This window comes from Schistocerca serialis, chromosome 1 (genome assembly GCF_023864345.2).
Source record: "Schistocerca serialis cubense isolate TAMUIC-IGC-003099 chromosome 1, iqSchSeri2.2, whole genome shotgun sequence".
Lineage (NCBI taxonomy): Eukaryota > Metazoa > Arthropoda > Insecta > Orthoptera > Acrididae > Schistocerca > Schistocerca serialis.
In genome coordinates, this window is record NC_064638.1 from 629,813,157 (window position 1) to 629,829,338 (window position 16,182).

General features: G+C 40.5%; 1 protein-coding gene across 1 annotated transcript in view; it reads left to right on the plus strand.

Annotated features, from left to right (window-relative positions):
• The window catches only part of LOC126457958 (ATP-sensitive inward rectifier potassium channel 12-like), a 155,886-nt gene that overhangs the window by 65,287 nt on the left and 74,417 nt on the right, over positions 1-16,182 (plus strand). The gene's annotated exons all lie outside the window — the stretch shown is intronic.

Below are 16,182 nucleotides of genomic sequence, written 5' to 3' on the forward strand. Positions count from 1 at the left end.
TTCCGGATTAATAACATGAAAACCATCGGAATTATAGTGACATATAAAGCGACAAACTACTGAAATTTACCAATATAAACGAGAGAAAACAGTATTCAATAAACACAAAGCATCTGAGTTTATGAACAGTAAGAATGAGTCCGCAGCTCGTGGTCGTGCGGTAGCGTTCTCGCTTCCCGCGCCCGGGTTCGACTCCCGGCGGGGTCAGGGATTTTCTCTGCCTCGTTATGACTGGGTGTTGTGTGATGTCCTTCGGTTAGTTAGGTTTAAGTAGTTCTAAGTTCTAGGGGACTGATGACCATAGACGTTAAGTCCCATAGTGCTCAGAGCCAGTTGAACCAGTAAGAATGAAATTTGAATAGATCAGTAAAGGGTAACTACATTTACCAAATACAGAGCACATTCGATTTTATGATGAACAGCTACTAGAGAATTTGAACGCTCTTAGCTCAATCGATTTTATGAGGAACAGCTACTAGAGGATTTGAACGCTCTTCTTTTATGAACAGTAATTTACAAAAGTTTATGAGTTAATCCCGCTAAACTCCGAAGCCCACAAACCTGGCAGCAATCGCCCAACCCAGGTATAGCTCCAAGGAACAAGACAACTACTCAACTTTTGCTAGATGTGACAGACGACGCGGCAAAACGCCGCCACGGCAATAACTTAGACCTCGGGCGTCGGGCAGAATGCCGCCAAGGGAGCGGCCCGGAAGTCACAGCTGCAAACACCAAGGTAGACTCGCGTGTTTCGCAATCAACTGTGAACATAAATCACACGCGAGGCAGCACCCTCAAACAATAATAGAATACACACTAACAAATGATGAGACTTGCTTTAGGAAGATAAATACAACTCGTAACCTTAGATAAAATAAATAGTTAAAGCCAAACCTAAATAAATAACTAATATACAGGGTGTGCCACTCAAACCTCTCTGATTTCAAAGAACCAGAAGAAAAAACACAGTAGATACGACAATGAAGAATGCATCACATTGTAGAGCATCTCAAATATTTATTTATCGTTAATACACCTCTACATGTGAACCATTTGAAGCACAAAGAATATCAAGTCTATATTCAATTTCTTGCCAAGTTCTTTGTAACATTTCCTCTGTTATTGTTGCAATCGCATTAGTGGTACGATGTCGCAACGTAGGAATATCGTCCACTTTGGTCGCATACACGCGGTCCTTCACGAATCCCCCACATGAAGAAATCAAGTGGCGTAATGTCGGGTGAACGTGGTGACCAGGCAATGGGTCCTCCGCGTCCGGTTCGATGATTGGGAAATTTCCTATGCAGGGACTTGGGAACAGCCGTTGACCAATGCGGCGGAGCTCCATCTTGTTGAAAAATGATGTTGGGTTGCAAGTCTTGTATCTGAGAGTACACAAACTGCTCCTCCATGTCCAGATACACTGACCCACTCACTGCTAGTTCTGCAAAGAAGAACGGTCCAACAACCCTGTCATGCATTAGCCCCCACAGGACGTTTAGTGTAGGGTTATCACGACCATGTTCAATGACAATGTGCGGATTTTCCGAACCCCAAATCCGAGCATAATGCCTATTAACCCTTCCTGATAGATGAAAGGTTGCCTCATCTGAGAATAAGCATTTTTCCAGGAAGCTGGCATCCATAAGATTGCGCTGCAGCATATCCGCAGCAAAATGTTGTCGGCGTGGTTTGTCGTTCGGCGTCAGATGTTGCAGAATTTGCACACGTACGAAGACGCTGGGGAACTACATGATGCAATGTTGATCGAGGTATATCAAGTTGCCTAGATGCTTGACGAATTGACTTACGTGGGCTTCTGAGAAACGTTTGTCTGATGTCCCCCACTGTCTCCTCTGAAACTCCGTAACGTTCACCGACAGAATGTTTCAGAACACCTCCTGTTGCCAGAAACTTCCTATACCATTCCTTAATTGTTTTCACATCAGGTGGATCACATTCACACACACGACGATAATTCCTTTGCACAGTAATCGGCGATTTTGTTTCTGAAACCCACACTACTGCTTGTGTGCGTTGCTGTGCAATCACCATTTTCACTTCATGCGACCATGCTCCACTCTAGCGACAATACTTGGCACTTCTGACGTAGGATTATAAATTCTTTGAGATGCTCTACAATGTGGTGCACTTTTCATTGTCGTATCTACTGTGGTTTTTCTCTTCTGAGTCCTTTAAATCAGAGAGGTTTGAGTGGGACACCCTGTATATGCGAGGGGCGTTTGAAAAGTCCGTGCAAAAATAAAAACTACTTACGTGTTTGGGGTAAACCTTTTTTATTTTTCGACATAGTCTCCTTTTAGACTTATACACTTCGTCCAACGCTGTTCTAATTTGTTGATCCCTTCTGAATAATAGGAATTATCCAAGTCTGCAAAATTGCTATTAGTTGCTGCAATCACCTCCTCATTTGAATAAAATCTTTGTCCCGCCAGCCATGTCTTCAAATTGGGGAACAAATAGTAGTCCGAGTGAGCCAAGTCTGTAGAACAGGGGGGATGTGAAACGAGTTGGAATCTTATTTCCATTAATTTTGCGACCACAGCTGCTGAGGTGTGTGCTGGTGCATTGTCGTGATGGAAAAGGACTGTTTTGCGGTCCAATCGCCGTCGTTTTTCTTGCAGCTCGGTTTTCAAACGGTCCAATAACGATGAATAATATGCACCTGTAATAGTTTTACCCTTCTCCAGATAGTCGATGAGGATTATCTCTTGCGAATCCCAAAAGACAGTCGTCATAACCTTTCCGGCCGAAGGAATGGTCTTCGCCTCTTTTGATGCAGATTCTCCCTTGGTAACCCATTGTTTAGATTGATGTTTGGTCTCAGGAGTATAGCAATGTATCCATGTTTCATCCACAGTGACGAAACGAGGTCCTGCGGGTTCTTCCTGAGCAGCCGCTGGCAATTCTTGCAACACTTCGCACGATTCGTTTTTGGTCAAGTGTGAGCAATCGCGGAACCCATCTTGCGGATAGCTTTCTCATGTCCAAATGTTTATGAAAAATATTATGTACCCGTTCATTCGAGATGCACACAGTACTAGCAATCTCACGCATCTTAACTCTTCTGTCATCCATCACCATATCATGGATTTTATCAACGTTTTCTGGAGTCGTAATCTCCACACGGCGTCCAGAACGTTCAGCATCACTTGTGCCCGTATGGCCAGTCCAAAAATTTTAAAACCAATTAAAAGCTGTTCTAATCGAATGTGCAGAGTCACCATAATTATTATCAATGTTCTCTTCAGTCTCCTGAGGCGTTTTGCCTTTCATAAAGCACTGTTTAATCACGACACGAAATTCTTTTTCGTCCATTTTTTGACAATCACTCGACTTCATTGATTCACACGAATGCCAAACGCAAAGAAATAAACCAATATGGCTGAAACTTGGTGTGCGTTCCTTTCCAAAGGTACTACTAACTAAACATGACCTCGATACGCGCCGGTAGTGCCATCTCTCGGACTTTGCACGGACTTTTCAAATGTCCCTCGTATATATATTCTTTACCAGGCTTTTAAACAGATCAGGGAAAACTCGCGAAGACTGACAGAGATCATTATAATAGATTTTGTTGCACAATAAATAGGTAGGACGATAAACGTGTACATGTAACTGAGAAGGTGCAGGTACAAACAGAGCAGTTGCAGTTAAACCCCCTGAGGGACGAATAAGTATGCTAAAACGCATTAAGAAACATAGTTAAGGTGAGCTTAAGCAAAGCGGAATATTTCACACAGTACTAGCCCTATGTAATTCAATTGTGACTAAAGTACATCAACGTACGTTAGAATAAATACACTTTACTAAAACACAATTAGATTTCAAATTCATACCCTGTACCTGATGCAGCACCATGACATTGCCACCGGGTACAGTGCCACTCACCGGTGGTATCACTTCAATTCCTAACGTCGCACCCCAAGTGGATGCACACAAGCGGTTTATGATGTAACAGAAACACGTTGCTTCAAAGAAGACGCTCTATTGGCCACTCACAAGCCAAGGTACACTTAGAACAAACAAATACATATTATTCAGAAATGATAATTAATTGAAACCCTCAGCTGCCAACAGGTGTTGATGATATATCTCAATGGGAACACCTGAAAATATGTGCCCCTACCAGGACTCGAACCCGGGATCTCCTGCTTAAATGGCAGACGCTCTATCGATCTGAGCCATCCACAACACAGAGCATAGCGCGACTGCAGGGACTTATCCCTTGCAGGCTTCCTGTGAGACCCACATTCCTAAGTGTTCACAACCTGCATTTGTAATGTTCCTAAAGGATATTTGCCCATTCACTCATTACTCGTACCAACTAAGGTGACGATTCCCGTAAGAGTTCGGGCAAGGTGTGCGCATTCGCACAGAAGAAAAAAATGGCTCAAATGGCTCTGAGCACTATGGGACTTAACATCTATGGTCATCAGTCCCCTAGAACTTAGAACTACTTAAACCTAACTAACCTAAGGACAGCACACAACACCCAGCCATCACGAGGCAGAGAAAATCCCTGACCCCGCCGGGAATCGAACCCGGGAACCCGGGCGTGGGAAGCGAGAACGCTACCGCACGACCACGAGATGCGGGCTCGCACAGAAGAAGGTCGATGGCCGGGTAGCCTTTAATTATATGAAGATAGTAACTGTTGCGAAAGAACCAATGATGACCACGCAGCTTTTCTAGAAAGAAATGATAATTAATCGCAACCCTCAGCTGCCAACAGGCTGGCACGCCAATATCGCAACTGGACGTCCAACTGGACGTTTATTATTTTGTTATAATGTATGAAAACCCACTTTTCTCACTTATCTTACCCTAAATAGTCCACGATTGGGTTGAGAACAAGGTAAATAGTATGCATTGTCGATAGAATGGGAGTGGATATTGAAACAAAATTATTAGAATCATGGCAAGGCAATGATGTATCGATATGCAGTGACATGAGAGTTTTCTGAGGTAAGGGTCTCTCTCTGACATTGGAGAGAAGGGGGCTAGGTTTGTCTGTATTCTTACGTTAAGCTAACTGAGTAGAAAAGCGCGGGCAGATTTCATTGTGTGCTGGGAAGAAGACAGCCGGGAGTTTCAAATGCTTTAAATTCTGGAGCCTTGATTGGCCTGGGTGCACATCACCCTCGCCGTAGGCAAGAGGAGAGCGGTAGCATGATAAGAGAAAGGCACTTGCCTGGGGACGACTGAAGCAGCCGGATGGACTGAGGAAGTGGCGGAGCAAAATGCTCTCCGCAAAGGGAAAGTAAATGAGTTATTTAAGGCTCTAATGTTCCACCTTAAGTGGTAACATTCTCTTTCAGAGTATATTTAATTTAATATAATATTTTTGAGGGAGCCAAATTGTTTATAGACAGGTAAAAGATAGGCAAATGTGAGAACACTATGTCGCGACCGCGAAGAGTAACTTGAAAGTTAACGGAATTTGATATTTCGATTGAGTAATTCGGTGAACAGTAAAGTGTTAGAATTCAATTGTAAAGCAGGTACGACACAAATAAGATACATGTGACGAGCTATTATAGTCTAAAGACCTGGCACTCACCACATGGGGCTGATGAAGAAAATGATTAAGAGTTGATGACTGAGTGCTATGAAACATTAGTATATAAGTAGGAATGTGTTGATTTACCGTAATTCTTTTTAGTAATGGTCAATTTAAATTGATGATTCTGGTTAGTTTGTTTCAAAATCTGATCTGGAAGTGTAGGAAAATATTATCTCGTGGCTTTAACTAATCAAGCTGCTAACAGGAATTCATGGTAGAAAGTAATGCTCTTAATTTTGATCTGAAAGAATTAGTTTTCAAAGAAGCCATTTGTAGCTTGCGTGTGTTGTAATTTGTAATTTAAAGAGTTTCTGAAATTCATGGATAAAGGCAAGGTTGCTAATTTAATATGAAAGAATAAGAAGTCATCTTTGGCGGAATGAGTCAGTAGAAATTTACGTGTGAAGCTGATTTTTAGAACAACTGGATCTGAAAGATACGTGGGAATCACTGAGATCGCTTTCCTGAATTAAAAAAAGGGGAAACAGCATAATAGTAATTCGTGTTGCCATGCTATCCACGCTATACACGAACTGTAAGTACTGTGAAAAGTTCTGTTTGTGTATTTATGTATCTTTTGAAGGGGAGGCTTTGGATGGTATATTATTTAATGGTGCCGACATATAATTAGGAAATCAGTCTAGGTAACTTGTGGAGGGTATTTTTTCAGTTGAAATAACGTGCCGCGCACGAATATGAGGGAACGTGAATTTCGGAATCTAGACCGCGTCAACTTTCCAGCCACGCGGGACTTAGTTAACATCGAGGCACGTCAATAAATGAGAGGTTTTATTGAAGAAGTTAGACTTTTTCTAGTACTGGTCCTCGTGGAGATACGATCATTGCTTTGCCCAATGGTAATAAGAGTGATAGTGTGTTGCTGTGACATTATGAATCAAGAATTGGGGGCTATCCTCCATTCCTTCCCGTGGGTGAGAAACCATAGGACGTAAAATATCTTTATATGTGCTGTTACAAGATCAACTGTTAGGAAATTTTATCCTGTATGTTACTGGTAATACCGTTATGTTTTGAGAGATGAAAAGAAATAGCATACAGAACGGAGGGCAGGCCCAGTTACGATTCCTGTTACTTACGTATTTTCTTTTAACACAGTCGGCTGATTAACAATGTACCAAATTTGGGGTTAATATTACAAAATTAAACATTTATACGTTGCGCGTACATTTGTTTATTTATTTCTTTGAGTAAAGAATTTAATTAGTAATTGTTATGTGTAAGAATCACGTAGTGACACATTTAATGAGAATACACATGGACCATTTAGCATTAGTAGGATCTCACATCCCCCCCATGAACCATGGACCTTGCCGTTGGTGGGGAGGCTTGTGTGCCTCAGCGATACAGATAGCCGTACCGTAGGTGCAACCACAACGGAGGGGTATCTGTTGAGAGGCCAGACAAACGTGTGGTTCCTGAAGAGGGGCAGCAGCCTTTTCAGTAGTTGTAAGGGCAACAGTCTGGATGATTGACTGATCTGGCCTTGTAACAATAACCAAAACGGCCTTGCTGTGCTGGTACTGCGAACGGCTGAAAGCAAGGGGAAACTACAGCCGTAATTTTTCCCGAGGGCATGCAGCTTTACTGTATGATTACATGATGATGGCGTCCTCTTGGGTAAAATATTCCGGAGGTAAAATAGTCCCCCATTCGGATCTCCGGGCGGGGACTACTCAAGAGGATATCGTTATCAGGAGAAAGAAAACTGGCGTTCTACGGATCGGAGCGTGGAATGTCAGATCCCTTAATCGGGCAGGTAGGTTAGAAAATTTAAAAAGGGAAATGGATAGGTTGAAGTTAGATATAGTGGGAATTAGTGAAGTTCGGTGGCAGGAGGAACAAGACTTCTGGTCAGGTGACTACAGGGTTATAAACACAAAATCAAATAGGGGGAATGCAGGAGTAGGTTTAATAATGAATAGGAAAATAGGAATGCGGGTAAGCTACTACAAACAGCATAGTGAACGCATTATTGTGGCCAAGATAGATACGAAGCCCACACCTACTACAGTAGTACAAGTTTATATGCCAACTATCTCTGCAGATGACGAAGAAATTGAAGAAATGTATGATGAAATAAAAGAAATTATTCAGATTGTGAAGGGAGACGAAAATTTAATAGTCATGGGTGACTGGAATTCGAGTGTAGGAAAAGGGAGAGAAGGAAGCATAGTAGGTGAATATGGATTGGGGGACAGAAATGAAAGAGGAAGCCGCCTTGTAGAATTTTGCACAGAGCACAACATAATCATAACTAACACTTGGTTTAAGAATCATGAAAGAAGGTTGTATACATGGAAGAACCCTGGAGATACTAAAAGGTATCAGATAGATTATATAATGGTAAGACAGAGATTTAGGAACCAGGTTTTAAATTGTAAGACATTTCCAGGGGCAGATGTGGACTCTGACCACAATCTATTGGTTATGACCTGTAGATTAAAACTGAAGAAACTGCAAAAAGGTGGGAATTTAAGGAGATGGGACCTGGATAAACTAAAAGAACCAGAGGTTGTACAGAGATTCAGGGAGAGCATAAGGGAGCAATTGACAGGAATGGGGGAAATAAATACAGTAGAAGAAGAATGGGTAGCTTTGAGGGATGAAGTAGTGAAGGCAGCAGAGGATCAAGTAGGTAAAAAGACGAGGGCTAGTAGAAATCCTTGGGTAACAGAAGAAACACTGAATTTAATTGATGAAAGGAGAAAATATAAAAATGCAGTAAGTGAAACAGGCAAAAAGGAATACAAACGTCTCAAAAATGAGATCGACAGGAAGTGCAAAATGGCTAAGCAGGGATGGCTAGAGGACAAATGTAAGGATGTAGAGGCCTATCTCACTAGGGGTAAGATAGATACCGCCTACAGGAAAATTAAAGAGACCTTTGGAGATAAGAGAACGACTTGTATGAATATCAAGAGCTCAGATGGAAACCCAGTTCTAAGCAAAGAAGGGAAAGCAGAAAGGTGGAAGGAGTATATAGAGGGTCTATACAAGGGCGATGTACTTGAGGACAATATTATGGAAATGGAAGAGGATGTAGATGAAGATGAAATGGGAGATATGATACTGCGTGAAGAGTTTGACAGAGCACTGAAAGACACGAGTCGAAACAAGGCCCCCGGAGTAGACAATATTCCATTGGAACTACTGACGGCCGTGGGAGAGCCAGTCCTGACAAAACTCTACCATCTGGTGAGTAAGATGTATGAAACAGGCGAAATACCCTCAGACTTCAAGAAGAATATAATAATTCCAATCCCAAAGAAAGCAGGTGTTGACAGATGTGAAAATTACCGAACTATCAGCTTAATAAGTCACAGCTGCAAAATACTAACACGAATTCTTTACAGACGAATGGAAAAACTAGTAGAAGCCAACCTCGGGGAAGATCAGTTTGGATTCCGTAGAAACACTGGAACACGTGAGGCAATACTGACCTTACGACTTATCTTAGAAGAAAGATTAAAGAAAGGCAAACCTACGTTTCTAGCATTTGTAGACTTAGAGAAAGCTTTTGACAATGTTGACTGGAATACTCTCTTTCAAATTCTAAAGGTGGCAGGGGTAAAATACAGGGAGCGAAAGGCTATTTACAATTTGTACAGAAACCAGATGGCAGTTATAAGAGTCGAGGGGCTTGAAAGGGAAGCAGTGTTTGGGAAGGGAGGGAGACAGGATTGTAGCCTCTCTCCGATGTTGTTCAATCTGTATATTGAGCAAGCAGTAAAGGAAACAAAAGAAAAATTAGGAGTAGGTATTAAAATTCATGGAGAAGAAATAAAAACTTTGAGGTTCGCCGATGACATTGTAATTCTGTCAGAGACAGCAAAGGACTTGGAAGAGCAGTTGAATGGAATGGACAGTGTCTTGAAAGGAGGATATAAGATGAACATCAACAAAAGCAAAACAAGGATAATGGAATGTAGTCTAATTAAGTCGGGTGATGCTGAGGGAATTAGATTAGGAAATGAGGCACTTAAAGTAGTAAAGGAGTTTTGCTATATGGGGAGCAAAATAACTGATGATGGTCGAAGTAGAGAGGATATAAAATGTAGGCTGGCAATGGCAAGGAAAGCGTTTCTGAAGAAGAGAAATTTGTTAACATCCAGTATTGATTTAAGTGTCAGGAAGTCATTTCTGAAAGTATTCGTATGGAGTGTAGCCATGTATGGAAGTGAAACATGGACGATAAATAGTTTGGACAAGAAGAGAATAGAAGCTTTCGAAATGTGGTGCTACAGAAGAATGCTGAAGATTAGATGGGTAGATCACATAACTAATGAGGAAGTATTGAATAGGATTGGGGAGAAGAGAAGTTTGTGGCACAACTTGACCAGAAGAAGGGATCGGTTGGTAGGACATGTTCTGAGGCATCAAGGGATCACCAATTTAGTATTGGAGGGCAGCGTGGAGGGTAAAAATCGTAGAGGGAGACCAAGAGATGAATACACTAAGCAGATTCAGAAGGATGTAGGTTGCAGTAGGTACTGGGAGATGAAAAAGCTTGCACAGGATAGAGTAGCATGGAGAGCTGCATCAAACCAGTCTCAGGACTGAAGACCACAACAACAACAACAACAGGATCTCACAACTGGTTTGGCTTTTATTTTTCTTTCAATACTCTACCCATCCTCAATCGTTGTCTATGATTGCTCGAAGGCGTCGGGGAAATGATAAGGCTAAATTCATCGAGAGATTGTGATGATCGTTTATCTCACACCATGTATTCTCTATTTTTTCCCAGAGTTTCTGAATTCCTTGACACAGTGGTAACGACCTCGTAACCTCCGCCCACATATTTCCGCCGGCCGTTGTGGCCGAGCGGTTCTAGGCCCTTCAGTCTGGAACCGCGCGACCTCTACGGTCGCAGGTTCGAATCCTGCCTCGGGAATGGATGTTTGTGATGTCCTTAGGTTAGTTAGGTTTAAATAGTTCCAAGTTTTAGGGGATTGATGACCTCAGATGTTAAGCCCCATAGTGCTCAAAGTCATTTTTGAACCACATATTTTCAGTGGGGTTGAGCTCCGGTGATTTTGGCACGAAAGGAAGAAGTTTTATTCTCTGCAGACCTTGGAACCAGTTCTGGACGGCTCTGCTATTATGAATCGGGCTATGGTCCTGTAAAGAAATGATCATCCATTAACTTAGAAATTAAATACTTCTGACTAATACTATGAATTTACATACTGTGAAAAAATTCGACAACTGCATTGGCTGTGAAGTCTAAGCCACAGGTTTATAAATTATTCGGAGGATTCCACATTGCAAAATCCTTTGCTGATAGCTGTTGACAGAAACCTACATTGACAAGGGGAAGGTGCTGGGACGGGGATCAGAATATAGTTTAAGGCGTCAGTTATAAGACGCAGGTAGGACTTCTTTCAGAATATGCCGTCCTCCTATGCTTTGGTAATGATGAGGTGGGGTGTAAGTTGTTCAATACAGTGCAGCAGTCTGTTGAACTGTTGGACTCTGTTGCATGGTTGTAAAGCTAATCTGCATCGCTTATTCAAAACGATTGTTAGCCTTCACTGTACAATTCTTTTTTCTATCTTTCCACTGACAAAGATATATAGAAGAAAGAAATCTGTTTTATAGCGAGATATTCTCTACGGACTTTACACGTGCTCGTTCGCTCAGTGTGTTGCATTTACTGAGGGAGACCGTGGCCGCTGACGTCGCCTGTTCACACCTCGTGTCAACGCGGCCCGCGCTCAGAGTAAACGCCTACAGTTGAGATAAACAGCTGATTTCATGAATGTTAGTGAAATAAGTCATCCCTTCATATTAGTGAGAACTAAATACCACTACGAGTACGTATCTTTCTTTATGCAATGCTCGTTGCTCAAGAACAATTCGTGTATGCAGCGTTGCTGTTATGACTAAGATCATAAAATTTGTAAATCGTAACCCAATTCATATATTTGCATGAGTCTACGGAATATTAAACATGAAAACAATTTGTTTCTTTGTCACAGAATTTTTAATCAAGGCAATGCAGGCAGTTGTCACCTGGTATCAAAATTGAATGTAAAGGAGGAATAAAGAAAAAGATTTACGAGAAACAAATCTCGGGAACAACTGTGTACTATCTTGGAAACGTGCTGATGCGGCAATTTCAAAGGAAGAGAAACCCATCCTGTCCACTTTCAGAGGACGATATTTCCTGACAGAAAACACACTAGGGTGAACGGCTTTAGGTTGAGACACCAGGAACCACAAACTACGTCACCAGTACGTTCACTCTCCGATTCCTAGCCCCGTCATCAGGCCCTTCCCATGTCAAAGTGGATGTCAGGAACGAGCGCGAACGACCTGGGATTAGGTGATACACACCTCGCCTATCCTGTTCGACAGATGTGTTATCATTCACCCATGCCAGGAGGTGAGGAAATACACTTACGAAACGTTGAACACATTTTAATTTTACATGTGGACATTACTGCGCAATTATATTCTAAGTTTCGAGAAGCGACCTGGAGAAAAAGAGTATATCTTGGGGGATATGTTATAGTTCATGATTGTAATGTTAGTAAAGTATATTTTATCTTATGCTTAACTTTAAAAGAAAAATCAGCCAAGGCATTCAACAGTGAAAAGTACAGCATGCCTCCAAGAAACATACGAATATTGTACAATTTTAATAAAAGGAAATATACATAGGTTTATTGGGGCAGGCCTATTAGGGAACAAAATAAGAATAACTACATCAGTTACAGGTTTGTATGTGCTGCTAGTTAAAAGAGAAAAAATGAACCGATAAAGAAATAATTTCTTCATTGATATAGGAATGGTTAAAAATGGAAGGTATTATTTTACTATTATAAAAAACTGGTCTGGTCTGAGTTGATTGGTTTCAATTTTTGAATACATTAGAGCCCAATAACAAATACAAATGGAATAAAATAGGAGTATAAAGTCTGGAAATGAGTATGGACGTCCTTTGTCTACATATCTGCTTCGAATACAGGATATTAAAAACAAGTAATCCACGTTTTGAGAGCTGATAGAATGGACAGAAACAAGACAAACATATCCACTAAACAAGAGAAATGAGTCTGAAATCAATATCTTAAGAGCAATGAGCACTTCTTCACTTTTACTACTGTGAAACACATCTGTTGTTCTACTTAAAACACTTCTCTTGTACTGAAGAAGTGCGTGTAGCTCCTAACAATATGCAGGTTGTCTTCTTTTAGTCCATACTACCGACTCGCAAAGTATGGAATACTACTTTCCTTAACACCGCGTGTATATATATACATTACAGGAGCAATACAAGCAACGGAACAGGAAATATTAACAGTTAAATTCAATTGTGAAAAGATACGCTGCATCACATTTGTCAACAATTTCCTAATAGTTCCAGATTTAGACAGAATAAACAACATTTTGCAGGTATTATCCGAAAATCGAGAAAAGAATAACACTGGAATGTGAGAACAACAACAAATGGTAATGGCAATGAGAAAAAGTAATAAACATATGAACACAGCAATAAAAACTGATGGCATTAAAAGGACAGCACTTCAGGACCAGAATGAGAGAGAAATAGATGCTTAACAAAAGTAAAGCGAAGAACAGCGATAGGAAACCATTTATGTTTACGAATAATATTCTTTGGAGTAAACATACAAGTGATAGAAATATAGAAACACACTGTAAAATGGATGATGTGGAGCACTCGTTTCTTTGGAAGTGAAAGATGGGATCTGAAAAAATAAAGTATGGTCCGCCTACAGGTCACAGGATACTGAATGTAGCGGAAAATGACCAAAACAAGGTAGAAGGAGATAGAAACGAATCGCAGAGTCGTATAAGAATTAACTGTGGGGAGAAGCCTAAGAAGAAAAAATGTAATGGCTGAAAGCATTGTCCTCGTGGGCGGTATACCAAAGGTTAAAAACATTTGCGTGTTAATGCAAATATTCACAAATTCAAGGGTCACATTTATTTATCAGATGAGGGATGAACTACTAAAATCATGATATATGGAACTGTTTATATTTATTATTTTGTGCCTACTACAAATGTAAAGTCACTAACAGCATAAACTAATAACTTTATGGAGGAAATTTCGTGTCTCACTTGAACATGGGCGTCGCTACAGGAAGAAAATATTTTATCATCCGAAAAGATTACTCTACTCAGTCAAAGTCGATATATTCTGCTGAAAAAGCCATGTGGTCAGCCCTCTGGTAATCGGTTAATTGCTACTTTATAACAGCTCTCTGACAATATAATCCGACGTCTTTCAGTCTCCTCGTAACAGTCTTTCCGCTGCCGGGAAACTGAGATAGCTCTTTCAAGGCACGGCTACTGAGGAATGGATTAGCACGTATATTCACCAAAACACGTTGATCATCTGCTGCAGTAGACACACAGAACCGTCCACTTCCTCTTTTCCGCCATATATAGCCCCTTTCCTTGTATCCTTTCCACCAGCGCCTAGCTGTTCTTGCCGGTACTCTCTCGATTCCACTGCGACTGCATTGCGACAGTTGCCCTTCTGACGCTACTACGCGTTTTATAAGGAGAACCATTTACAACTCAGTGGAGAAAGGAAGACTGACAAAATAAAATATCTTTTTTCAGTTATCTGTCACACACAAATATAAACTTCGTTGAAATGCATTGTCAAGGATCACTATTAAGAAAGAAACGACAGTCATTAGGCAAGATATTAAACGAAGACTTTGTTTGATGTCTTGTGCTGATGCTGTCTGAATAAATTATGCCAGTGGATAAAAAACGGTTTAGTTTGGAGACCTAACCCTCGAAGGGGTCTGCTTAATGAATTTCTAGCAAATACACAAAAAACAACTCGGGAAGGGTTCGAACAACTACTTTCATGCAGAGACATGCATTTGGAATCTGTTCATCGTTTAGGGGCCAAACAAGAGGATAACATCACGGAAACAATGATTAGGCTACTTAGTATATAATAGAGCATACACATTTCAAGAAGGAAACTTACAAAGACGCAGACTTCCTCTTTGTCCATATGTGCGGCATATCTTTCGTGTTAACGAAAGTAATATCCCGCTTTACTTCTTCTTAAATCTCAAACGAAATGAATGCCATGTGGAATAGAATATTTGTTGACTGCGTCTCTTCTTGCTTCCATCCCTACTAACGTATTTATTAAGACTCGTGGTAATCATGACATTCTATGTGTATGTTGCAAAAGATTGCACGTGGACACATTCGACATCGAGGTGCAAAGTGTTTGATATCTTACATTATATTCAATTAAAATAAGCTTTCGATTTATTTTTACTTCGTTTGTATTTTGAGATGATTATGAACATTGCGGAAAATTATCTCACATGCTTTATGCTGAATGAGAAACACTGAATCATCCGTTTTGCTTTCCCTGCGTTGTAATGATATAATGTCGGCGTCAACTGCCTTCTTCCACACCGGAAGCTGAAATTTAATTCATTCTGGATTAATGATAATTGAATGCCTCAAATGTATAGATAGTCCACAAGACGACGCCAGAAACTATCAGGGGAGAACGCCGCATAAAAACCAAACGTGCGTGCCCGTCTCCCCTCTGAAGAACCGTATCGGACTGTAAACGCTGCGCTAATGCACACGATACTCATTAAAGCCTGTACTATGTTAAGTTGACGGGCTTCACCTTATGAGAAAGGATTTTTGTATAGAAATTGACCGCGTGTACCTGAATGGAGGCAAATCAGACTTACACCCACTCTGTAATAACAATGATACGTCAAGCAAGTCCGAAATGCAACTACACGTCAGGATGGACAAGAAACAACACAGAATATGCTACCAATTTGCTAATAATACGGTCGCCAGCCTAATTAGGCATTAACTGAGTTTCTTCCCTGTACAAGTTGATGTACGTTCATACAAAACAACACGTAATAACACTGCATAATATGGTAAATTTTAGAACCAGAAAATCTCCTGAACTGATAGTTTCACTTTCTGTACTAATATGGATAAACGATATATAAATAACATTACACTATAATGTTTACTACAAAACTTCGTACTGTCTATTGATCTGATTAAAATCGGGCATAGGTTACCCTAGAAGTAGCACTTTCGAAACACACACACACAATGTCAATTTTGATAAAGGTAAAACACTGATAAATTTTGGTTTCTATTTTGGCTTTGACTTTGCTGGTCAAATCAGTTTAGAACACTTCAGAATTCAAATGAATAAAAAGGGGGGGGGGACCCTGAAACTGTTATGATCACTGTATTAAAACAATTAATTTCTGAAATCATTATGCCCTCAAGATTTCCAATATATGATTTACTACTCTTTTTGTCTTATTTCCTGCTCCTTTAAATACCATTATATCTGTCTCGAAATAATTAAGCTTCATTACTAAATCAATATCAAAATTATCTTCCAACTTTGTCAGACCTTTGTTATTCGTCTATGAATTCATTAAGAAAAAAGTTCTTTAAACATCATTCTAACATAGCTAGGTCTGCAGGTAATTACTATTAACATAAACTTTAATTCTTCATTTCGGGACACTCGGAAAGCACAACATTTGGAAAGGACCCTGGCTAGGTTAGTT